General features: G+C 50.1%; 1 pseudogene; it reads right to left on the reverse strand.

Annotated features, from left to right (window-relative positions):
- LOC128945471 (zinc finger protein 850-like) overlaps nucleotides 1-26,778 on the reverse strand; it is a 315,097-nt pseudogene that overhangs the window by 209,647 nt on the left and 78,672 nt on the right.

Raw genomic sequence — 26,778 nt, forward strand, 5'->3', positions numbered from 1 at the left:
ACCTCATCACTGGATTCTGATGGTGGTTCAAGTTTTTCAGCTTTTCCCTCAACCTTTTAATTTAATCACAGATTCTGCTTATGTTGCTAATGTAGTTAAGAGAACAGAAGGTTCAATTTTAAAGGATGTTAGCAATGAAATTTTACATCATTGGCTTTCATGTCTTTTTACAACTTTGCAATATAGAACTAATCCATATTTTGTTTCTCACATTAGGGCTCACTCTTCGCTTCTTGGATTTTTAGTGGAAGGAAATGCGAGAGCGGACAAACTGACAATGGTTATTTCTAACACTTTGCCAAATATTTTTAAACAAGCAAAATTGAGTCATGCTTTTTTTCACCAAAATGCACAAGCACTCATGCGAATGTTTCAAATCTCTAAAAGTCAAGCTAAAGCTATCATCAATACTTGCCCTGACTGTCAGCTTGTGCAACCTCTTGCTTCTACAGGAGCAGTCAACCCCCGAGGCTTGCAAAGTCTGCAGTTGTGGCAAACAGACATCACTAAATACCCTTCCTTTGGTAAATTTTAAAATATTCATGTTTCCATGGACACGTTCTCTGGTGCAATTTTTGCTTCCCTTCACACAGGTGAAACCAGCAATCATGCCTGTCATCATTTCCTGCAAGCTTTTGCTTCATTGAGTGTATCCCAAGAAGTAAAAACTGACAACGGTCCCGCATACATATCTCAAAAATTGGCCACATTTTTAAATGAATGGGGTGTTCGGCACATCTTTGGTATTCCCCACTCTCCCACAAGCCAAGCAATTATTGAAAGGGCACATCAAACCCTAAAATGCATTTTAGATCAACAGAGAGGGGGAATGGAGATCACTCCACAGATGAGACTGAACAAGGCTCTGTATGTTTTTAATTTTCTTAACAGTTCAAGTACAGAACCTGATCCACCAATCTTTAGACACTTTTCAAATAACACACAGGCAAAACTGAAAGAAAATCCTCCTGTTCTAATTAGAAACCCTGAATCTGGAATGATGGAAGGTCCATTTTGATTAATAACGTGGGGCAAAGGGTATGCTTATGTCTCCACAGGTGCTGGAATTAAGTGGGTCCCTGCCAAAAGCGTCAAACCATATCACACCTCAGAACCTGTTGACGAGCCCAGAACCGAGGAAGCAAGTACGCAGACGTGAGCCAAATTGAAGGATCCCGGGTCTCGCCTGATGCTCCTTGTGCCTGATGTTCTTTGTGCATCGGTGGAACCTACGAACTCTGATTTTGTGTTAATGTTAATTATGAGTATGCCAATTGTATATTGAATGTTTGTCTAACAGAGCTAATTTTTGGCAAAAATTTAGGTTATTGTTTTTGTGGAGAAAGGATTCTGCCAAAACTTAGCTCATGAAAAAGATGGAGCAAATTCAAGTTGTATGTTTGTATTGGTGGATTTTAATTGTTTTTTGTCATGCAGATTTGCCTGTGCAACAACCAAAAACAAATGTTTGGGTGACCTTAGCCAAGGCTGCTGGCTCGGATACTATATGTTTGTCTAACTTGGAACCAGAAAAGCCTTTTTCAACCTGTCTGGTTGGTGTGCCAGTGAAAGAGTTGCCTTTGGTCAAAAAACAATCCAATGGTAGGTCAGGTGGAATTGACAATGGAAACAATCCATCATTGAATTGGAACGTTTGGTCCAAAAAACTTCTCAGGGCAGCATCTGAACCTCAAGAATTAGAAATCCTTGGTTCTTTGACCATGGATTTTTGTTTTACTTTCATGACTCGTGCCTGGTGAAAAGGCAAACCCCCAAAGTTCAATGTTACCCCTCATTATTTTGCATATAAGAATTTGAGCTTTTGGTGTAATGTTTCAAACAGTTGGGATGTGCTTCCTGAGACTGATCAATAGGCATGGCAATTGCCAAAAGGGTATTGGTTCATTTGCGGAGACAGAGCTTGGCAAGGCATTCCAGCTCACCTTGAAGGTGGCCCTTGTAGCATTGGTATGCTCACCATAATTGCCCCCACTGCCAAAGCAGTGATGAAAAAGAAACAAAGGAGAACGAGAGCTGTCCCTCATTATGGGGAGAACTGTCAGAGTGATTTTATGCCTTGGAATGCTGCCAGAAGGGTTTCAGCAGGTATATTTTTACCCCATTTGGCTTCAGCAGTGCCATTGAAACAATTAGATCGAGTTGGGTGTTGGCTGAGCAAACAAGCTAATGCCACATCCTCTGCAATCAGTGATATGTAAACCAATGTTGATAGTGTTAGACATGCTACTCTTCAAAACAGAGCAGCCATTGATTTTCTTTTACTGGCACAAGGGCATGGTTGTGAGGAATTTGAAGGATTGTGTTGTATGAATTTGTCTGATCATTCTGAATCCATTCACAAAAGCATACAAAAATTGAAGGATCTGACAGCTCAAATTAAAGAAGATGGAGGTTCCTGGCTGGATGATTTGTTTCAAAAATGGAGCTTTGCACCTTGGCTAAGGCAACTTTGCAAGATACATCTTTATGTATTAGGTGTTCTGGTATTGATACTGATAGTGATACCCATGTATCACTATCAGTGTATACGTTGTTGTATATGGCGAATGATGAACAAAACGGTCCGAGAAGTTTTTGTCATACAAGCAGGGGAATTAGGAATTAGAAGCACAGAAAGCGTTCGAAATCTCACAAAGGGAGTAGACGAAGGTATAGACATGGATGAAGGTTTTGAATTAAGACCCTGGAATCGACCAGAGTTTTTTGAACAATGACTTGTGACTATTGTCAAACGTGATTCATATCTCTTTCAAGGACTGGGCCTTCACAGCATTCAGTTGCTGTGCTGTAATATACCAATGCTTAGGTTCAGTGCGAATAGGTCTCCAGCAGATAATAAGCAGAAATTTTACAATAGGGCTATGAAACGCAAGTAGTAGGTGATAAGAAAATGAAAGCTTCTGAGTCAACAAAGAGGGGGAATTGCTGGAATTCATGAAGTTAGAGGGTTTTAAGGAAATGGTTAAAAAGAGTAGGCCTCAGACAGAAGTTTTGTTAGCATTGCAAATACAGCAAAAAGTTTTCTAAGCAGTAGAGCATATGTGACAAATAACAATAGACCTCTGTAGAACTGGCTTATGGATTGCAACAAGGTTATTTAATGTATATCTTTAGAAGGTTAGTATGAATAGATCTCTGTTCTTTGTCTTGGATGAACAAGTCTTTGTTTTACCTACCATTATGTGTGGTTCATATGATTGGATAGAATTCTTGTCAATATGTTTTGCTCTAGGTGTGATTGGTTGAAATCTAGGCTGAGATGGTTTTATGCTATGCTGTAATGCCACACCTCCTTGGCATTTCCTGTGGATCAGCGAGCTGTTAACATCCTGTCTCCATTGTCTAACAATGTGCTGAGACTGATGTGTTGAATAAAAAGCTCATGTCACTGGTCCAGATGTCCCATTCCGTTCGTGATTATATACAGTCTTGCCGGTGGCAGAATGGATCTCCTCGTTGTGCATGGCACAGTACACTAGAACAACACTGACACGGTCAGAAGCCAACCTGACACCCTGTGGGTCAGGGTGTTGGTGGCAGTGCAATTGGAAATGTGGCTGCAGTCCTCCTGGAGGGTCAGTTGTGGTTCTGTTGGAGCAAGGGGGTCCTGCAGAGAAGGATGTATTCTTCCTCTGAAGATTCAGTGGAAGAAGAGGCAGCTGCTGTTCCTCTGGGGAATCCAGTGGAGAAAGCCATGCTAGTGTCTCAAAAACTCCTGGATCATATCTGGGTAGGAATGCTTGGCTCTTCACTCTGGGTGGAGCATCTCACAATGGGATGTTTTAGTTCTTATCAGTCACGCAGTGGCATTCAGTAGTTTGTTATCAGCAGATGTCCCCTCTCAAGGGAGGTGTGAATGTGGTCACTCAAAGAGAGAGATAAGGCAAACTGCCCACTTGACAAAGGTAATCGGCCATACAGATGGTAATTGAAAACATCTTGCATTCCAATCTTCAACAGCAGGATATTTTTTAAAGAAAGGAATGAGGTATTCACACCAGAAAGCAGCCACAGGACAGATAAATCTTTCAGAAAAAAGAATTTATTGCTCCATTACCAGAAGAAACTAACTTTTTTCCCACTTGCTCAGCTCTAAAGACTCCATTAGCATTCAAAGGAAGAAGTTGACACTGGCCAGACAGAATCCTTTGTTTGAATAGAATTTATGCATCATGCATGAGATGTATGAATATGCAATTGGCTATTGCTTTTAAGGGTTAACCTCTTTACACGTGTGTCCTTGTTTGGGCTTATTTAGCCCAGAAAAAGGTACCTGGAGCGTCAGTAACTCTTTGTTCTTATTACCTTGTATCGTCCTAAATCTCAGTTATTCAAATTTTTATTACTCTAATTATATTACTATTTTTAAAACCATTTTGTTACTATTAAACTTTTAAAATTCAAAAACCAAGCGACTGGCATTTTTCACAAGTACACCTTTCAGCTGAAGCAAGTGAATGGACTATAGTCAAAAGAAACAATAAAGACTTGAAATTGGTCCTTGCGAGAGTCCATCCGAATTATCCCTCATCTGCCTCATGATCTTCATTTGGGGTGAAGAGAAGACCCCCCACCCACTCTGAAAATCTCTGGCTTTGTAGGAGAAAGTTACACACGCCAAAGGCCCCGAGACCTGAGAGCACAGTGCTAAGTTATTGTTTTCACAGGTGGTATTTGCTGTGTGCTACACTGAGCCCAAGGAGAAGAAGAAGGGGCACCGTGCCCTTTTTGCAACAACAGCCTTAGAAGCTGTCCCACCTCTCGGCCTGGCTGGACTTCTCCTGAGTTTCAGGTGGTCTCCCACAGAAGACCCTCACCTGTTCTACAACCACCGTGACAGACAGACTGAGATGTAAGGAGCCTCTCCATCAAGGACTGGGACATGGAACCCCCATGTGAAAAGGTCCCTCTGCTCCTTCCAGGGACTGGGACTGAAACCCCCAGCCTGGGGCAGGTGTGTGGGGGAGGCAAGCTGACCAAAGCGAGATGTTTGCCTGCAGGTTGTGACCGCTGGACGAAGAAGACAATGGCTCTCGTTTACTGCTGAGAGCATGGACTACTTGTTACATCTGTACCTTATTGTATCTGTATTGCTCCCTCGCAATTTCCAATAGAGTTATCATAATAAAAACCTCTGAGTTAATGAGAGACTTCGAGACCTCTCCGACGTAACAGGTGGATCCTCAGCTGGACTGGACCAAAGGACTTCGTCTCTACGTTTGGTAGCTCTATCTCCCTCTTTCTCTCTCTCTCTCTTTTGTCTCTGTCTCTTCCTCTATGTTTTTCTCTCCCTTAATCCCTCTATCGCATTTTGCTGTGGTCATTCAATAAAGGTGCATTTGTTTCGATTATCATTGCAAACCCCCTTGTACCGTGCCAGTTCTTTTTGCACCCTGAGATCAAATCCATGAACCATCACGAAACTCGTCTGTGACGATGGATCGTGACACCCCCCGAGGACCCCTCCCCAAATTCTCCCCCAAAGCCCCTCCAGCACCCCCAGACCCCGCAAAAACCCCCTCAAGTTCCCCCCAGACCCTCCCCAAATCCCCCCAAAACATCCTCAAGACCCCTCCCCAAATTCCCCTCATGACCCCTCCAGGACCCCTCACCTGTCCCTGCGCCTCCTCAGCAGCTCCCGGAGCCCCCCGTCCTCTCCTAGCGCCTCCCCCGCTCTCTCCAGCGCCTCCCGCAGGACCCGCCCGAGCCCGGGGCGGCTCCCGGGGGTCCCTGAGGTGGTCCCGGGGGCAGAGGGGGAGGGGGCGCCCGCTCCATGCCCGGCCCCGGGGTCAGGGGGTGCTGCTTCCAGCTCAGCTCTGATTGGCTGGAGCGGCGCGGGGAGGGCGGGAGTTGCTGAGGGGAGTTGGCCGGTGATTGGTTTCTTTCGTAGAGGGCGCGGTGATTGACAGTAGATGGGCGGGGGAGGTGGGCTTTGCCGAGGGGAGGCGTGTGGTGATTGGTTGGATAGAGGCAAAGAAGGCGGGAGTTGCACAGGGGAGACAGCCGGTGATTGGTTGGTTCAGCTCAAGAGAGGTGGGAGTAGCTGAGGGGAGGCGTGCAGTGATTGGTTGGTTTGGGGCGGGGTGCGCTGTGATTCATTAATTTGGGAGATGAAGCGTGGTGATTGGATGGTTCGGAGCGGGGCACGTCGCTATTGGCTGGGAAACGCCCAGCATTTTTTAGGGAACACACCCCATTTTTTGGGGAAAAACTCTTGGATTTTTAAGGAAAAATTCCCGTTTTTTGCAGCAGACACATTCCCAGATTTTTTGAACCCACGTGACCCCAAATAACCCAAATAACCCCAAAATACTCGAAATAAACCCCAAAGAACCCCAAAAAACCCCAAACAAATCAAGATAATCCTAAAAAAACAAACAGAAAAGACAACCTAAACCCAAAAATCCCCAAATCCATTTCAAGTACACCTAAAAAAACCCCATATACACCAACATAAACCCCAAGAACACCAAATGATTCCAAATAAACCCACATAAACCCAAATAATCCCAAACAAACAAAAATACTTCTAAATACACCCAAATAATTCCAAATAACCCCAAATAAACAGAAATAAACCAAGTAAAAACCAAGATAAACCCTAAATAGTCCATAAATAACCCCAAAGAAACCCAAATAAAGCCCAATTCCTCCCGTCTTCACCCCAAAACAGATCCCGACCAATCACAATGCGCGGCACTGATGACAATCCAGTTGCTGGGCACAAACTCAGAGCACTGGCCCGATCAGCGATTTTCAGCCAATCAGCGTCCGGCCCGACTCTGACTCATCACTTGCCGGGCACACACCAAGGCCTCTCACTGCGGTAAATACTCAGAGATCACGCGGGGTAATTTCCAGCCAATCAGAGCGTGTCTCGCTGACGATTCATCAGTTGCGAGGAGCAGATTTGGGGAGGGGGGAAGGTGACCCTGGGGATGGATTGGAGACCCCAAATTAATCCAAAACGGGGTCGGGACCCCAAATCGGAGAAGGAGGGGCCTGAAGCCCCTAAAACCAAACATGGGGGAGGGGACTGGGGGAACGATCGGAAAGGGGAGAGTGGGGAAAAGAGGGGGGTGGGAGACCAAAATTGAGCTGGGAGGGAGATGGGACCCCCAAATTGAGGTGGGAGGGGGATGGGATCCCAAAACTGAGCTGGGAGGTGGATGGGACACCCCAAATTGAGCTGGGAGGGGGGTGGGACCCCCAAACAGGATGAAGCCAATTTTGTTCCTGGAATATGTACTTTATGGATATGCAAAAAGTCTAGGAATATGCAACAGGCTGATGTAATGGGAGACAAGGACCATTGGGCAAAGGTTGTTATGGCCACCAAGGCCCCCCAGTTATTTTTGGGGACACTCCTTAATTAATCTGGTTTTAATTACATCAGCCTGTTGCATATTCATAGACCCTCACACATATCCATAAACTAATTTACATATTTTAGGAACTATTTTACATGGCCCATCCTTGGCGGTGTCTCCCAATTTCAGGAGCCTCCACTGAAATGGAAAATGTAAACCCCCTCCCTTTGATGATGATGATGATTATTAGTTGTAGTAATAATAATAACAATAAACAACTATAAAAATAATAATTAATTTTGAAATTGAGGAGCTCTCAGGCAAAGATGTGGGAGTAGAAATAACAGTTCTTTATTAGGAAAAATTAAAAATACAAATGCAGTAGCACAAACAAAAATAACAGTGACAGTGTCATGGTTTGACACTGGCATAATGCCAGTGCCCCCATGAAAATACCCTCTCCCTGGTTTCTACTGTGAGATGTGACCAGGAATAAACAAAGCAGGCTCCCACTTAGAAATAAAGAAGAATTTATTAACTAAACTACAAGGGGAAAAAAAAGAAACACACAAGGAAAATGAAAATTTCACAAATACATCTCCCCCTCCTCCCCACCAACTCTTCAATACAATACAATACAATACATTCCCCAAATCACCAACTCTCGGTCCGGCACCACCCTTCAAACAATCAATCTTCAGTTCATCAAGAGGAGAGGAGTCCTTCTTGTGCCATGGTGACCTCTTCCTTTCATGTCCAGTGCTCTCACCACTGAACACGGACCAGAGCTGCTTCCAGGGTCATCTTTTAAGGATGCCTTGTCCCATTCCAAAAAGAGCACAGTCTCTCCTTTGGGACACCTGCCCCTCCCAAATTATTCCCCCTAAGGCCGAGGGCCACCAACACTGAACCCTTGTTGCCTTCTAAAGCAAGGCAGGCGACCTGGTTCAGACAAACAGCACGGTGGCCCACTCACCAGGGCCACTCGGGCCAATGACACACGCAGACATCAATGTGATGGACGGTCAAAAGGCGTTTATTATCTCATCTCTTGGGTTTTTATAGTCTAAGGGGTCTCTACGTCAACGTGGGTCTGTCTTTACCATCTATGGTTAGTAAGGGGTGGACAGTTACTGGGTAGGGGATGGAAAGTTACTGGAATTTGGTTAAGGGAGGCTACCTTCCTATGTTAGTTTCTTATCTATGGGAAGCAGATGGTCTTATCTAAAGGGGAACTGAGGGTCCTGCCTTTCCGTTACATCGCGAGATCTTCCGCAGCGCCTGTCCCTTTCTACCACATCTCCCCCCCCCTTTTCACAAATGAATGAGGTAGTCATGCACATAGGTGCTTAAGTGAGGTATAAGGTTGTAACTTGACGAGGGAAAAGGGTCTTGGGAGTCCTGAGTAAGCTTTTGCCAGACAAGTTCGGAGGATCTTGTGACTGGCGGTGTTCCCTGGTTGAATTCTCTTGTTGAATTCTCCGGTTGAATTCACAGCAATTGTCGTCGGCCTAGGTACAGGATGTTGGTCCGTTCCAGGCGGCTCTGAACGAACGAGACCAGCTTGTTCAGCAGGCATGGTCCGAAGGTGACTGTTAGAAACAGCATCGCCAATGGACCTATCAGGACAGAAATCAGAGTGGTTAACCAAGGTGATTGATTGAACCAGGACTCGTACCAGCCCTGTTGGGCCTCCCTGTCTTTCTGTCTCTGAGCCAGTCGGTTCCGGAGTTCTGCCATGGAGTCTCTCACTACTCCCGTGTGGTCTGCGTAGAAACAGCACTCCTCTTTCAAGGCGGCACACAGGCCCCCTTGCTGCATGAACAGGAGGTCCAGGCCTCGCCTGTTCTGCAAGACCACTTCCGAGAGTGAGGAGACTGACTTCTCTAGGAAGGAGATGGATTTCTCGATTCTTTGCAGGTCCTCGTCAACCGTTGCCTGCAGCTGTGACAGTCCTTGGTGCTGGGTCGCCAGGGCTGAGACTCCTGTGGCCGTTCCGGCTGCTCCCAGGCCGAGCAGCATCGCGATAGTTATACCTGTTAATATTTCTCTTTTGTGGATCTGGCCGGGTCCCTCTAGAAGGTGGTACATTTCTTCGTCTGAATGGTACAGGATCCTAGGAACAATCAGAACTTGGACACAGAAGTCGTTAGAGTCATTGAATTTGGGAAGAAACACACAAGGACTCACTCCGGATCGCTGGCAAACCCACATCCCCGACGCGGATGGGACTACCCACTTATTGATTTTCCTGTTAGGCTTGACGATTTTGGTGCAGAGGTTGCCTCCCCGCTTAGCTAGGGTTGCATTGCCAAAGCATCTGCCTCGGCCTGTGACTTGACTCAGGGTGATTCCTTTGCGAGGGGTGTCCCATCTGCACTGGTGAGGGGCGTCGGCTTTGGAGTAACTGAAGGGAGTGTTTAAAGCGACTCCTTCGTAAAAGGGGGGTTAGACATCGTAACAAAGCCAGCAGGATTCGGTTAGGTTAGGGTTGGATTCGTTCAGGGATACAAAGGTAGCTTCTAACATGCGAAGGATTGGGTCTGAGTCTGACCCGGTTAAGCGGCTCATCTGAAAGGTTTCCGCTTGACCGTTCAGGACTTCGCTGACCCCTGTGGGTAAGGTTTTGGGGTAGGTTACGTTTCTCCCTTTCGGCACGCTTTTAATCGCTTTGTTGGGTCCGACTGCTCGGGGTGCTGACGGTAGAAGCCTGATAATTTGCACGTTCGCCCTCTCTTTTGACCCTTGAAGGACTACTGTCCACGTTTTGCCTGTGGCCCAGCTAGGGTGATCTGGCTGCAAAACCGTCATGTTGTACTCAGTGCATGCCCGGAATCTAGGGACTTTATGTTGGTTTCGATGGAAGTTTCCGTGAGAGAAGAGGGGTATTTTGCAACCGATGGGTGCCCAGGTGAACTGTAAGAATTTGTCTGGATCTTATGGATCCCACCCAGGCCCCGACGGTCTGGCATCTGTAACTATGGTTTCGCAGCCCCAGTGCCCACAATATCCCCACCCTGGGTGATTGCAGTAGCTTTTTCCAGGGTTTGAAGCTGGGCACCAGTAGGATAGGTACGAGTGTGTGACGTGTGGGGAATAGGGGTTTACCCTTGGCCGTCCTGGAAACAGGTCGGTGATGCGGAGCACGAAGGATGGGGTGTTCGGTGTGGTGATTTGTCTGAGCGCTTTGCCCCTACTAAGGTGTCGCATGACCCACCTGAAGGGCTGATGGGGGTAGTGGTCTGGGCTGGCTTGCCCCCTGGCAACAAGCCCCAACAGCAAAATCACACAGAAACTCCCTTGGTGCTTAGGTCTCACCCGTGCGGGTCTCTCGGGTGCAGCTTGGCGGCTTGGTGGTCTGTCACTTTCATCCGGAACCGGGAAGTACGCATCACAAGGGCGTCCCACGAGCAGGTCCTGTAAACAAATACTCGCAATTCTCGTCAGTCTCATTCTGCTCGCCCTGAAGGTCCGGTTTAATCGACTTAAGTGGACACCACCTGATTTTGCCGTCCTTTTTGACTGCTGCGTACCCTCGCCCCTTGAGCATCAGCCTCCAACCCCGTTCCCACTCGCCTAGCTCGTTTCTGATTACCACCTGTGGGCCCTCTTCTAGCGTTCGAGTGACCCAGTGTTTTTGAACGGGACTGTTTGTTTCGTCTCCCCTAGGGAATTGATTCAGTGCCAGCAAGGCGGTTGCCAGCATACGCGCCTGATCTCCTGGGGGAATGGCATTGGCAAAGCCCTCTGCTTTTGCCAGCACTATCTTGGTTTTTAGGGTCTGATTTGCTCTCTCTACTATGGCCTGTCCGGTACTGTTATGTGGGATGCCCTGCACTAGCGTGATACCCCATTTCGAGGCGAATTCCTGTACTTGTTTGGATTTGAAGTTGGAGCCGTTGTCCGTTTTGATCTGCTTGGGGATACCAAGCCAAGCCATGGCTGTCAGCCAGTGCTGAATTGTGGTTTTGGAGTTGGTTTTGGGGTGCTGTGTAGCTACGATGGCTCCGCTATAAGTGTCTACTGTCACTGCAAGCCATGCTCGGGGCTTCAGTATTTCGCACCAGGTGAAGTCCGACTGCCAGATTTCTGAGGGCTTGAGACCTCTCGGGTTGACTCCGTAGGACCAAAGGGGTGACTTCTGACAATGAGGGCAGGTGGCTACCACATGTTTGGCGTCCGCCGTCGAGATTCCGCATCTCTTCGCCAGTGCTTTGACTCCGATGTGGAGCGACTCGTGCAGTTGACGGGCTCTTTGCAAGGTCCCAACGCCTTTTGCTGCGGCGTCCGCTTTGTCGTTGCCGATCTGGAAGTAACCTTTGACTGGGTCATGGCTGTTGATGTGGATGACTGACACGGTGCCCTGTTGCGAGGAGAGTGCTTCTTCCAGCATTAGGGCTGCTGCCGATGTTGACACTCCTGGTCCTGCCATGGCTAGGCTGAGCCTTGCCATGAATATGGAGTCCGTTACGATGCTGAGGTGTTCGTCTTGGAAGAGTCCGCACGCCAAAACCACTGCTGCTGCCTCCAGCTGTTGCACTGACAGTGTGGGGTCTCTCGCTTTGACGCAGTGCCACTGCTCTCCTGCCTGCCACGCTGCTGCTGCAGTTGAAGTCGTGGAGGAAGCGTCTGTGAAGACCGTTGGTCCTGGCTGCGGTCTGTCCTTGACCTTCGGTGGCATGTCCATGTCGACTACGGTCAGCAGCTTAGTCCAGGGTGGCTTGGAGGAGTAGGTGATTTCTCCTCCGAAGCCGGAGAGAGCAAGGGCCAGGTACTCCGATATTGCGGCTGACTCTGTGGTTGGTTGCTTGCGAAACGGAAGGTGGATGCTTGTCGGCTCTGTCCCTAGGTGTTTCAAGGCGAGTCTCCTGCCTTTCATTATGAGGTTGGCGATGCACTCGATTCCTGGGGAAAATGCACGAGCGGGTCTTCCGAGGACCACCCATTGGATCGGTCGGGCCTTTTCTGCAAGTCCTTGGGCCAGTGCTCCCACTCCCCCCTTCGGTGTAAAGTGGACGTACAGGTCCAGTGGCATGGCTGGGTTCCACCTGGCAAGCGTGTCAGTGGCCATCTGGTTTTCGATGAAGTCGAGGGAGCTCTTTGCTTGCGGTGTCAGCTCCTTGCGTTCCCAGGGGTGCTTTCCTTTCAGGAGGTCGTACAGAGGGTCCATGACCTCGGGAGGAATCAGGACGATGTTGCGAAGCCACTGCAGCGATCCCACCAGGCGTTGCACGTCGTGGAGCGTCTCGATGTCTCGGTTGATCTTCATCTCGGGGGGTGTTACGTAGGTGCTTGTGATCCCCACTCCCAGGAAGGTCACGCAGGGTCCTCTCTTGATCTTTGCGCTCGCGATCTCGAAGCCGTTGGCTTGAAGGGTTTCCGTGACTGTGGACACCAGGTGATCCACTTGGCTTGTCGATGGTGCTGCGACCAGGATGTCGTCCATGTACTGGATGATGGTTGCGGTGGGATAGGAGTGTCGGACTGGCGTCAGTGCTTTGTCCACGGTGATTTGGCATATAGTGGGACTGTTGACCAGGCCTTGTGGAAGTACTCTCCATTGGAAGCGAAGGTTGGGCCGCTCGCCGTTCCGAAATGCCACGGAAAAGGCGAATCACTCTCGGTCCTCAGGGTGCAGGGGTATTGAAAAGAAGCAGTCCTTGATGTCCAGTACTGCGCATGGCTGTCCTGTGGGGATGGCTGAGTTCGCGGGTAGCAGTGTCTGGACTGGACCCATGGGTCTGATCGCCTTGTTCACTTCTCTCAGATCGTGGACGAGACGATAGCCTTGTCCGGACTTTTTGGGAACCACGAATACCGGGTTGTTCCATGGGCTGGTGGAGGGCTCTATGTGACCCTTTTGCAGTTCTCGATCGACCAGTTCCAGCAAGGTTGCCATTCGAGGCTCTGTCAGGGGCCACTGCTCAACCCATACAGGGTCTGATGATTTCCAAGTCAGTTTGATTGGCAGCGAAGGGTGTACGGCAGTGGCCCTCAGGATAAATTTGTGATCCGAAATCCTAGCAAGGAGAGAACATCCCTTCCTAACAGGGGTGGAGAATTCTGCAAAATGTAGGGGTAGATTGCTACTGTCTGTTCTGGTCCCTTTTTTGTGTGAAGTGTTATAGCCACCAGCTGGGTGCTTTTCCATGCCCGGGACTGCCCCCCCACTCCGTTCACTGGGGGGACTTCTTTGAATTGCCAATGTCCGGGCCAATGTGTTTGGGGAATAATCGTGCAGTCTGATCCCGTGTCCGCCCAGAACTGAAGCCCTATGACGTGTGGATCTTGACTGCCGTAAAGGCGGCATGTCCCCCACACCATCAAGGGCTCCTTCCCTATTTTCATGACCAAGGCCACCCAGGGACCCCGCTCTGGGGCATCCCCTGCTGTTCCTGTGGCACCGGCGCAGGTTGTGGCGGTGGGGGGTGCGAAGGTATTGAGGGTGCTGCACAACTCTGCCATTGTATTGCTGGGGGGGATGCAAAGTTGACTGCTCCCTGTGGGGGCATAGGGTATGAGAGTCCCCTGCCCCACTGGGGGTTGCTGTAGCTGGGCCGCTGCATATTCCAGGTGGGAGGGGGCTGAACACGGCCCGGCCACCCCCTCCCTCTCCCGTTTCCCTGAGGCCTGGATCTGCATTCCTTAGCTAAGTGCCCCTTCCTTCCACACCCCCAGCACGGTCCCCTGCCTCCCGCTTGGCGTGGTGGAGCAGCTGCTGATAGGCGCCTTGGCTGGGGGCAGTTTACTGCCAGGTGGCCTGCCTGGCCACACTTAAGGCACGCCATCACGCTGGTTATTGCAGTTTGAACTGCTGCTTGGATGGGAGCTAGGTGTTCCTCCTTTGCAACGTGTCTGATCATGGCAGCTATATTAGACCCCTGTGGCAGTGATCTTAAAATGTCCTTGGTGGCTGAGTTGCATTGCTGGCGTAGGCAGTCTGCCAGCACGGGACCCTTCGCCTCTGAGGGTAATGCAGAGGAATCTAATGTGGCCTGAAGCTTATCCACGAATTGAGTGAAACTCTCACTCTCACCCTGTTTTATGGAAGACCATGGAGAGGGTTTGGCTACCACTTTAGAAGCGTCACGGATGGCTTCTCGGGCAGCTCGGGTCGTTGTCATGACCTCATGGGCCCGCAAGCCCTCAGCCTGTTGCTGGGGGGTGATCATGGTGGGGTCTGTGCCCATTAGCCTCTGTATGCTGGAGCCGTGCAGTGGATGGTCTGCCCCTGTTACCAAGGCTAGCTGCTTTATGCAATTATCCTCCCATTCCTTTTTGAAAACGATCATCCCTGCACCATCGAATATCATTCTACACGTCTGCTTGATATCAAAGGGAAGAATATCGTCCCCACCAAAAAGGCCGTCAATAAGTGTGCAAACCATGGCAGAATTAATTCCCTTATCCGCAATCGCTTTAACAATTGCCTGCACATCTTTCGGATTGACTGGTGAATAAGTCCTTTGGTTTCCGCCTGCCCCCCCCACACGGACCGGAAACACCAGTGTGGCAGACGGAGCCCATTCCGCGCAAGCCATTTTTATTTTCCGCCAGTTTGTGAGCGGGGTTTGGTTTTTCTCTGGTAACCCCTTCACCCATGCAGGAGCGCTGTGGCTAGTGACCTTACATGCCACTTCTCTCTCTCTGTTAAAGCCGTAATCCAGATCGGAATCCTCCGATCCTATCTCGGGCTCGGAGCTCGAGCCCAAGTCCGAGCCGGAAGTTGAATAAGGAGACACTTCCGGGCTGCTCTGCCTTTTCCCCGGACTCCGACCCCGCCCCCTCCTGCGGGGGTTGGGCCGTTCCCTCTCCCTGGGGTCCCCACGCCTCCTGCTGGGGGAGGTCCTTGCCGTATAAGGACCTAATTTGAACTGAGGGCTCTGATTGGTCTTACGCGTCTCCGCGGGGGCCGCCCCGTCTCCCCGCTCGCCCGCGCATGCGTTGTTAAGCGGGCTGACCGCGTTTCCGCCCCCCGCCTCCTCCTTTCCGCCTGGACCACGCGGTTCGGCGCCATTTTCAAATGCATAAGGTGGGGGGGCGTTTTTATCGGTCTCTACAGGGTCCGCCGATTCGGCCGCGTTCCGCGCCTCCTCTGCGAGCCCCCGCCAGAACGTCCGCGGGTGTTCCCCCCCCTCCGATGGTGAATCCGCTCGCTGAGGGGGGTCCGGCGTTCGCGCCTCTGCGCGCCCGCCCGGGTCAGGCCCCTCCGCGGTTTGTGTCGCCGCGCCCACCCCCAACTGCGGCACGGCTAATAAACAAGTTCGCGCAGCTATCCAGGTTTCTTGCTCTTGACGAGCCTTTTGCAGAGCCTGGACAACCCTGCCCCACGATTTTAGAGCTTTCCCTGAGCCCGAGGACATGGTGTCCTCCGCCAGGGCTTTTGTACAATTATCCCACACGTCCGAATGTAGGACGTCCACGGGGCTTTCAATAGCCCCAAGCTTAATCAGTCTCGGCAATGCGAGAGATAGATCCCTAAGTTTACATTCTATACCCCATTGTGCATGCATCTCTGTTACGACCTTCGCAATGGCTTCCATGGTCCACGCTGGTCCGGAGGCGTCCCTCCCGCTGTGGTCAGACCTGCTGCCAGCAGCCGCTGATCTCTGGCCAGGAGAACTCCCGAACCTCGGGCGCTGCAGCAGTCCCGGGTTCGGCACCAGTTTGTTGCCTTCTAAAGCAAGGCAGGCGACCTGGTTCAGACGAACAGCATGGTGGCCCACTCACCAGGGCCACTCGGGCCAATGACACACGCAGACATCAATGTGATGGACGGTCAAAAGGCGTTTATTATCTCATCTCTTGGGTTTTTATAGTCTAAGGGGTCTCTACGTCAACGTGGGTCTGTCTTTACCATCTATGGTTAGTAAGGGGTGGACAGTTACTGGGTAGGGGATGGAAAGTTACTGGAATTTGGTTAAGGGAGGCTACCTTCCTATGTTAGTTTCTTATCTATGGGAAGCAGATGGTCTTATCTAAAGGGGAACTGAGGGTCCTGCCTTTCCGTTACATCGCGAGATCTTCCGCAGCGCCTGTCCCTTTCTACCACAAACCCTCTTGGTTCCAGGGCATTGCCCCCCCTGGATACAGTCTCTATATCACAAGGAAACATGGTTCTGTCCATGGCTATACAAAAAGAGTCTAGCAAAGCAGCCACTCCATGATCTCTTCCACCCGAGTTCTTCTCTATTCTTTTCATATCTCTCCCTTGCTCAGACCTTCAACACTTGCTCAGTTCCCTCTTCATCTTCCACTCCATCTCCCCTCCAAGAAAGGTCAATGCTCTGCAATGTTTTCACTGTCCACAAAGGGGTTAAAAGCTCCTGCAAGCAGCCAGACACTCGGGCAGGCTGTGCTGGCAACACATGATTTCAAATTTCAAGACAACAGTCCCTGGCACGGCTCTCTCTGGCTCTCTCTCTCTCTCCCTTCGACTCTCCGAGGGGGGCGGGGGGGGGCAGGAAATACCTCTCAGTACTTCTTCCATTCTTCCACCCTTGGGCCGGGCCTACCTCCCATCTCTGTCCCAGGCCCGGCCACCTCACGGCCGCGTGGCTTCCCCTCCCCCTGCCACAGAGAGATCCAAATCCTTTTCCCACCGGAAATCCAAAGAGAGCCTCCCAGGGGAGAGCTCTGCTTTAAACCCTTGTGTTCTCGGAGGCAGATCTAATGTCCCAGGGGCCAAACCAGGTGCCAATATTAAAATCTGAGCACCCATTGGTTTGACCACAACATCCTAGAAAACCTATTTCCCGTCAAATCACCACACAGAGTCAGAATACTCTGGGAATCCATGAAAAAGGTTGATCCTCTTGGAATCCAGTGGGAAAAGATTTATCCTCTAGGAATCCAGTGGGAAACGGTTGATCATCTGGGAATCCATTGGAAAAAAAGGTTGATCCTTTGGGAATCCAGTGGGAAAAGCTTGATCCTCTAGGAATCCAGTAAAGAATGAGGCTGATCCTTTGGAATCCAGTGAGAAAACGACTGATCCTCTGGGAATACAGTGGGAAAAGATTTATCGTCTGGAAATACACTGGAAAAAAGGTTGATTCTTTGGGAATCCAGTGGGAAAAGCTGAAATTTTAAGAATCCACTGGGAAAGGGCTGATTCTTTGGGAATCCAGTGGGAGAAGATTTATCCTCTGGGAATCCAGTGGAAAAAGCTGAAATTTTGGGAATCAAGTGGGAAAAGGGCTGATCCTTTGGGAATCCATTCCTTACCCCCCAAAGACAAGGCAAAGGCAGATCCGTGGAGTTTTTACAGGGTATCCCAAGGGTGGAGTTGGGGTTTGGGTCAGGGGAGGAGTTCTTAGCAACACAAGAAGGGTGAGATCAAATTCCTGCCTCTTAGCAACAGCAGAACTCCACACAGAACGTGTCCCCAAATTCTAAATACCATCTAAAAAAACTGAGAAATTATGGAACATCAGATACATTTGACCAATTTCCTTCATTTAACCCAGTTTTGGGTGTTTTTAAAGGATGAAGGTGAAGCAGAGGAAAATTAAGGCCAAACCAAAAGGAGAAGCAGCCAGGTGTGTTCCCAACATGGATCACAGGGAATGTGAGTGACCAGGGCTGTGCCCAAAGTGTCTCCTCCAGTGAGGGATGGAGCTGGAGCAGCGCACGAAGCTCTGCCCGCACTCGGGGCACTCACAGGGCTTCCCTTACTGGTGCCTCCGCTGGTGTTTGGTCAAGTCAGAGCTGCTGGAGAAGCACTTCCCACACTGGGGACACTCGTAGGGCCTCTCCCCAGTGTGGATGCGCCGGTGGGTGATGAGGTGGGAGTTGTTCTTGAATCCCTTCCCGCAGTGAGGGCATTGGAAGGGCCTCTCCTCTCTGTGAATCCGATAGTGCCGGATGAGACCGGAGCTGGTCTGAAACCGCTTCCCGCACTTGGAACACTCGTAGGGCCTCTCCCCAGTGTGGATGCGCTGGTGGGTGATGAGGGAGGAGTTATCCTTGAATCCCTTCCCACAGTCGGGGCATTGGAAGGGCCTCTCCTCTCTGTGAATCTGATAGTGCCGGAGGAGATGGGTGCTGGTCTTAAACCTCTTCCCGCACTTGGAACACTTGTAGGGCCTCTCCCCAGTGTGGGTGCGCCGATGGGTGACAAGTTTGGAGTTCTCTTTGAATCCCCTTCCGCAGTCGGGGCATTGGAAGGGCCTCTCCTCTGTGTGACTCAGATAGTGCCGGAGGAGATGGGAGCTGGTCTTAAACCTCTTCCCACACTTGGAACACTCACAGGGTCTCTCCCAAGTGTGGGTCATCTGGTGCTTCATCAGGCTGGAGTTCTCTCCGAAGCACATCTCACACTCGGAACACTTGTACGGCCTTTCTCCAGTGTGGGTCCTCTGGTGCGTGATCAGGCTGGAGCTCTGGCTGAAGCTCTTCCCACACTCCCCACACTCGTAGGGCTTCTCCCCAGTGTGGATCCTCTGATGCACAATCAGGCCGGAGCTCAACCTGAAGCTCTTCCCACACTCCCCACACTCGTAGGGCCTCTCCCCAGTGTGGGTCCTCTGGTGCGTGATCAAGTTGGAGCTCTCTCTGAAGCTCTTCCCACACTCCCCACACTCGTACGGCTTCTCTCCAGTGTGGGTCCTCTGATGTATGATCAAGTGGTAGCTCCGGTTGAAGCTCTTCCCACACTCCCCACACTCATAGGGCCGTTCCCCAGTGTGGATCCTCTGGTGCACAATCAGGTTGGAGTTCCACCTGAAGCTCTTCCCACACTCCTCGCACATGTGGGGCTTCTCCCCATCATGGAGCTGCTCATGGAGCACCAGCTCCGAGCTCTGGCTCCGTCTCCGGCCGCCTTCCCGGCCCAGGCTGGCTCTTTCCCCCTCAGATCCCCGCCGGCTGCGTTTGCAGCCCCTCCTCGTGCGGCATCTCCGGGGCTTTTCCTCCCCGTTGGCTTCCTGCCCCGTGGAGCCGCTCAAAACGGCCTCTGCCACCAGGTTCTGCTGCGGGCATTTGTCCTCCCTGCTCTCCATGCTCAGCTCCTGCTCTGGGGAAGGAAGGACAAGGACAGGATGGGATTTGCCTCTGTGCCACAGGCACGGGCAAGGAGATCCCCCCAGGGCTGAGCTGCAGCTGGGGCCGTGCTGGGCTGGGAGATGGAGCAGCACAGAGGGGAAAGGGGCACTGACTTCCTCCTCACCTGACTCAGTGTCCCGGGGCATCTTCCTCTTCCTTGCAGCCTCCCAGGGGTTGGCAATGGGAAATCCTGGTTTGGGGAAAACAAGGGATGAGAACGTTTGCAGGAGCATTGGGGGGTAGGACGGTCAGGACGGACGGAGACGAGAGAGCTCTGGAGCCAGGGCGTGGAACTTGCGGTTTATTGCAAACGGCCTGGGTGCAGGGCCCTGCTTGGAGCTGCCAGGCACAGCTCGGAGCAGGCCCGAGAGAAGAGAGGGGTAGAGAGGATGAGAGGGTAAGAGAGTAAGAGGGGAAGAGCGTAAGAGAGTAAGGGTCCCGTTACAATACAATCAATCTTCTTCTGTGTTGAATATTCTATTTCTCACTAAACAATCTAGTACAAGATACAAATCCTAGAGCATTTACATACAGCCTGTAAGAATCAATACGTTACCATATTTTGTTACATTTTAAACCCTAAAAACTCCTCTTTGGCCCCCTTCTGCCAAGTTAGTAGGGTCTGCCCTGACCCTTGGACCTGTCTGCAAGCAGAGGGAATTGTTTCATCAAAAGGGGATTACCTTCAGCTGGCCACACCATTGTTTTCCAGTTGTTCATGAATTGAGGGATCTCTTTCATTTCAATCTTCCTTATACTTTCTATATTCTCAAAATCTTTTCCAGACAATCATATTTATAAGGCTTTCCTGTTTCATCTTCCCCAACACACATTGACTTTGAAGGTCCCTCTGCCTGAGTCCATCTCTACAAATCACCAGCCATCTGGGCTCAAGATCCACCTCCCAAACACCAAGATCACCTCCCAAACACCAAGATTCAGCCCTGAAAAAGCCTCCCAGGAGTTCCCCGTCCCTGGTTCCTCCCCTCTGCTGTTCGGGGATTCCCCCGTCCCAGCTGCTGGGGTCACGCTTGGATTGGGGGTCTCCTCCTCGGTGCCCGCCCTGCCCAGGCTGCTGGCAGTACCTGCAATGCCAAAAGCTCCCCCAGCTTCGCTCTCCCCATTTCGGGATGCCGGGGCTGTTTGGGCTCCCGGGCTCCCTTCTCCCCTCATTCTCTGCTCTGGGCTGCAGCGGCTCCAAGGAGTCCCCCCTGCCCCTCTCCAGGCTCTTGAGGCTCCCGCCAATGGTGGCGCTCCCCCCTCTCTGGGCTCCCCACTTTGGGCTCCTGGGGGACACAGGGCTCTGCTCCTCCAGGCTGCCTCTGCCGGCAGCCGCCACCGCCACCCCCCGATGTCCCCCCAAGGGGCCTTTTCCGCTCAGCCTTGGACTTCTTCATTCTCCAAACATCGCCCAAAAACCCCAACCCAGGAACCCTCCAGGATGTCTGGGCCAAGCTCCCCCTCCCCGCTCACCGGCGCAATTGGGGGATGATGATCCCTCAGGTCGGCGCTGCGAATTCAGGCAGGGATCGATGGCGTGGTTCCCTCAGCTCAGCCTTGATCCGCCTTTTTCTCTTGTGGGGGCCTGAATATATGTATTGTTATAACAGCAATAAGAATACAACAACTGGAATGTAGTGAGAGTCCTATGTATATTGGATAAGTGGGTCCTAGCTATTCTAAATGAGTCACAGCTGCAAAGTCCTTAGTTGGGCAGCAGCTGTGGCTGGTAAAGATAGCTGGGATAAAAGGGGTGGGTTGAGAGCCCAGGAGGAGCCCCTGTGAAACCATGAGGAACTGCACTACAGAGAACAGAGAAGAGCTATGTGGCAGAGAACCAGCGAGAAGGTATGGACTCTTTAACAATATAATAACAATAAGATAACAACAGTCTCTCCTCTCCCTCTTCATCCCCCTCCTGCTCTTCCGTTCCCCCTCCCCCTGCTCCTCTTCCCTAACCCCACCTCCTCCTCCCCCTCCATCCCTGCCCTTCCCTGCCTCCTCCTCCTCCCCCAGCAGCAGCCACACCCTTGGTGCCCCCTTCCCGCAGCCCTCGCAGCCCGCGGCAGGAGCGGGGATGGAGCCGGGACAGGTCGGGATGGGCAGCACGGGGCTCTCGGCTGCTCCCAGCCGCTGCGGGTGGGGGGAACCCGGCCCGGCCCAAAGGAGAGGCAATCCGGGCAAACTGGGGGCTGCACATCCAAACTGGGCCTTGCTGGGGACCCTGCCTGGCCGCTGCCAGCCCTTGGGGCTCCTCTCGGCACATCCGCTGGGGGGGAACACACACAGGGCTGGGGGATCCCAGCAGTGGCAGCACTGCCAGGGACTGGGCTGCACTGGGATCGTACTGGGAGTGACTGGGAGTGCACTGGGCTTGTACTGACATCATACTGGGATCGTACTGGGAGTGACTGGGACTGTTCTGGGTTTGTACTGACATCATACTGGGATCATACTGGGACTGTACTGGGTTTGTACTGACATCATACTGGGATCGTACTGGGTTGATACAGACATCATACTAGGATCGTACTGGGATCATGATGGGACTGTACTGGGTTTGTACTGACATTATTCTGGGATCATATTGCCATGCCAGGGCAGACTGTGATCGCACTGATGGACACTGGGATCATTCTGGGATCATACTGGAAGTGACTGGGACTTTACTGGCTTTCTATTGACATCCTATTGGCATCATACTGGGATTGTACTGAGTTTGGACTGACTCCATGATGCCATCATACTGGGATCATGCTGAGATCACACTGGGAGTGAGTAGGAGCCTGGGGGGGGCAATTGAGACCATGTTAGGGGTAAATGGGATATACTGGGATGAACTGGGATGGTGCTGAGGATGGCTAGGATCATACTGGCAGTGAGTGTCACTACACTGAGGCTGACTGGGAGTGCCTGGGAGCAAATGGGATCATACTGGAAGGAACTAGAAAGATGGTGGAGGGAACTGGGCTACGCTGGGATATACTGGGAGTGACTAGAAGGAAAGTGAGGGTGAAAGAGAGAAACTGGAACCATGTGGAGCACAACTGGTTTATTCTGGCAGAGAGTGGGAGCACACTGGGCTCATATTTGGATCATACTGGGACTGACTGGACTAATACTGGGAGCAACTGAGTGTCACAGTGAGCACTCCCTGCACATCATCCCCCATACTGGGCCTGACTGGGAGTAACTGGGAGCAAATGGCATCATACTGGGACTCACTGAGTTGATTGAGGAAGCAACTGGAACCATGCTGGAGACAGCTGGGACCATAATGGGAGAGATTGGAAGTGGGATTATACTTGTAAAAAATGCGTATTCTGTGATTGGGTTTTCACAAATATTAAAATGAATATTATATGTCTTGTGTTAGAAAGTAATGCTGTATTAATTCTCCTAAGTACTGGGTTAAATATAGTTTTAGGTTATTAAAAAAATGTTAAAATAGAAACTATGCTTGGTAAGAGACATTTTTTAAAGAAAGGACTTGCAGCGAGATAGCAGCCACAGGACACCTAAATCTTTCAGGGAAAAAGAATTTATTGCTCTCTTGTCAGAAGAAATAACTTCTTCCTGCCTCGAAGTCGCTGTTAGGATTCAGAGGAAGAAATTGACGATTACCAGACAGAATCCTGTGTTTGAATGGAATTTATGCATCATGTATGAAGTGTATGAATATGCAACAGGCTATTGTTTTTAAGGGTTAATGGGTGTCCTTTTTCAGGCTCCTGCTGCCTAGAAAAAAGTACTCGGACATCAGTAACTCTTTGTATTTGTTGTCTCATATTGTCCTAATTTGATTTGTCGCAATTGTTATTACTCTAATATTATTACTACTTTATATAACCATTTTATTACTGTTAAAATTTTAAAATTTCAAAAGCAAGTGATTGGCGTTTTTCACAATTTGGTAGCAGAGGATGGTGTTACTAACACCTCGCTGCCGGTGCTTTAGGAGAGTCAGAGTGGGGAAGGCGCGCCCTGCCCCGTTGGCAGCCTCGCTCTGTCTCCCCTGGGGTGACCGACAGACGCAGGTTATGGTGGACAAAAGGAGACAATAAAACAAAGAGAAGGGAAAAGGCTCCCTAGAACCGCGGTAATTGGCCCCCTAAGAGTAGTAATGTGCATTAAGAACCTGGGAAGGAAAAGGTATTGGTAAGTATTTCTCAGGAGGGCAGGTAGAGGGGCATGAATGTGTGTGAATGAGAGGCGGGCTGGTTGTCCCACACCTGCCAAGTGAGTGCTGGAGTCTCCCACCCTGCGTTTCCAACTTTCCTCGAGGGAAGCAGCCAGTAAAGAGACACAGCGAGTGAGAAGAGAAGTGAGAGAATCCCCCGGGGTAACTGGGACTGGGTCCCAGAGAGGGGCTGGACCCCTCGGAGGAAGGGAGCAGAGGAGTTTCCGAGCCCAAATCCACTAGGAAATAGGCCAAAAGGGAACCCTAAAAACCTGCTGGGTTGAGGGATAAGAGTGCCCAAGAGCATCCAGAATTAAAACCTGCTGGGTTGAGGGATTAACATTCCAAGAGTATTCAGGGTTGAGCAAAATTCTGCCAGATTGAAGATATGTTCAAGAGCATCTGGGATTGGAGAACACAGATGGACTGAGGGACAAAAAAATGCCCAAGTGGTGGGGAAGATGAAACACGAAGGCCTTATGATTGTCTGGCAAAAGATTTTGACAATATAGAAACTATAAGCGAGATTGAAATGAAAGCAAGCTTTGAAATATCTTAGTTCCTGAACAACTAGAAAAAAAATGGTGTGGCCAGCTGAAAGTAATCCCCTTTTGATGAAACAATTCCCTCTGCTTGCAGACAGGTCCAAGGGTGAGAGCAGACCCTACTAACTTGGCAGAAGAGGGCCAAAGAGGAGTTTTTAGGGTTTAAAATGTAACACAGTATGGTGATGTAATGATTCTTATAGGCTGTATGTAAATGCTCTAGGATTTGTATCTTGTACTAGATTGGTTAGTGAGAAATAGAATATTCAACACAGAAGAAGATTGATTGTATTGTAACGGGACCCTTACTCTCTTACGCTCTTCTCCTCTTACTCTCTTACCCTCTCTCCCTCTCTACCCCTCTCTTCTCTTGGGCCTGCTCCAGCTGTGCCTGGCAGCTCCAAGCAGGGCCCTTTGCCATAAACAGCAAGTTCCACGACCTGGCTGCAGAAATCTCTCGACTCCGGCCGTCCCGACCATCCTATCCCCCGACACTCCGACAACCAAGAGCATCTGGGGTTGGACAACACAGCTGGGTTGAGGGATATCCAAGAGCACCGGAACTGGCCAGAAACACCTAAAATTGTAATAGGTGATGTGAAAGTAAAAGGTACCTTATTGTTGTCTTGTTGTGTGTGGGAGCGAGTCACACACAAAATCAGCCTCAGCTTCCTGGGCGGGTGGGAAGGGGGGGCTGTGGAAAGAGGAGTGTGTGACCCACAAATAAGCCATTGTTCTCCTGGGTGTGTGGGGGCTGTGGCATAAGGTACAGGTGACCTGCAAAGGGGCCATTGTCCCCAGGGAGTGTGAGGGGGCCGTGGCTAAAGAGTGTGAGTGACACACAAATCAGCCTCACAGGTGAACGGCACCGGAGGCAGCAGAGTCAGGGCCCTCCCAGGAGGCCCGGAGATACTGAGACCCAGAGGCCAACCCCAAGGTGAGGGGGGGCCACAGGGACCCGCGATTCTCTGTCAACAGGGATCCACTCTGTGTCCTGTGGGTGAGAAAGAATGTGTGGAAGTGAGTGAGAAATAAAAGTGAGTGAATGCAGATGAATGAAAGTATAGGTAATGCAGATTGTGTATTTTCAGGTTCACTATATTTCCTTTGAGGGAGGTGTATTGTATTAAAAGTATTGTGAGAAAAAGATTTTTTATTTTCGTGTGTGTAGTTGAAAGAAAAGTGGTATTTAGGTTGTTAGTGAAAGGGAAAAACAGAGGCAGAAAATGAATAGATAGGATCTTGAAAAATGAGACAGAAAACCAGTAAGGTGGATACAAAGGACAAAAAAAAAAAAAAATAGTCCTTTGGAAGCTATGTTAGCTAACAGATACAACTCCTTGCTAAAGGAGAAAATATAGGATACGTAGTAGTTGATGGGAAAAACATGCAAACTGTGGAAAAAGGGAAATTAACCTCAAACTAGTAAGCTCAAACTTGTGAATTATATACTTTAAAAAGAGCACTAGAATATTTTACACAAAATAAAGGAACTATATATACTGATTCAAGGTATGCCTTTAGAGTAGTACATACCTGTAAAAAATTTGAAAAGGAAAAAGATTACTTAATTCAAGAAGAAAAGGAATAGTACATGAGGAACTTACTTTAGAGGTTTTGGAGGCATTAATATTACCCAAAAGAGATAGCTATAGTACATGTCAAGGAACCCCAAAAGGGAAAGACCCCAGCAAGAAGAGGAAATAATTTGTTGGATCACAAAACTAAGGATGCAGCGGAAAATGCAGCTGAGTATGTTAACATTAACACCAAACGAGGAAAAACTGGAAATTCCAAAGTTTAGGGAAGCCAAGAAAAAAGAATTAAACAAGATAGGAAGTGAACAAGATAAATCAGGGAAATGGAAACTTCTTGATGGAAGACAATTACTTAATAAAATGTGCTTACAAGGAAAATATTAGAAGACATGCATCAGAAAACCCACTGGGGTACTCAAGCTTTATGTGATCATTTTTTAAGGAACTATGGGTGCACTGGGATTTTTGGAGTAGCAAAGCAAGTAACTGAAAGGTGCTTAATTTGCCAAAGGATAAATAAAAGCTGATGAGAAAAACAACATAAGGAGGTCGTGAGTTAGCTCGTGGACCATTTCAAGTATCCAAGCAGAAGTTTAGATTTGTTAGGTTCAGGATTTATTTGTAAAAAAAACATTTAATCTAAAAGAAAGACAACATGCCATATGTTAGACAGGAGATTTTAGGAGAGTAAAAATCTTTGAACTCTGAGAAACACCCGAGACCAAACAAGAAAAGACAAAGGGAAATGAAAGAGAAGAGAACAAGAGGAAAAATCAGAAAGAGAGTGGGATCCTCTGCAGGTCTTGCCCACTCCGTTAGCGGCCCAGGCGCCTGTCCCGGGTCCCGGCTCGCTGCCCGCCTCAGCTCCGCCTGCCCTGGTTTCCATCCCAGGTGCGGCCTCACTGCCCAGGGCAGCTCCACCTGCCCCGGCGCTGTTGCTCAATTTGTGTGCCCTGCTCCCGCCCTGCCTGGCCCGCGGCCGCTCTGCCGCCCATGCTGGGGAGGAAGGGGGTTGCTCTGTCCTGCCGCCTGCTCCGAGGTCACCGCGCCCACCACACCCAGGGGGGGTCCCAGCCATCCCATCCCCGGCTGCCCTGCCCGTGCCACCTGCGCTGGGCACCGCCGCTGCTGCCGGGCTC

Source organism: Melozone crissalis, unplaced genomic scaffold (assembly GCF_028551555.1).
Source record: "Melozone crissalis strain CALT ecotype California unplaced genomic scaffold, PUWL_Pcris_2 ptg000066l_1, whole genome shotgun sequence".
Taxonomy (NCBI): domain Eukaryota; kingdom Metazoa; phylum Chordata; class Aves; order Passeriformes; family Passerellidae; genus Melozone; species Melozone crissalis.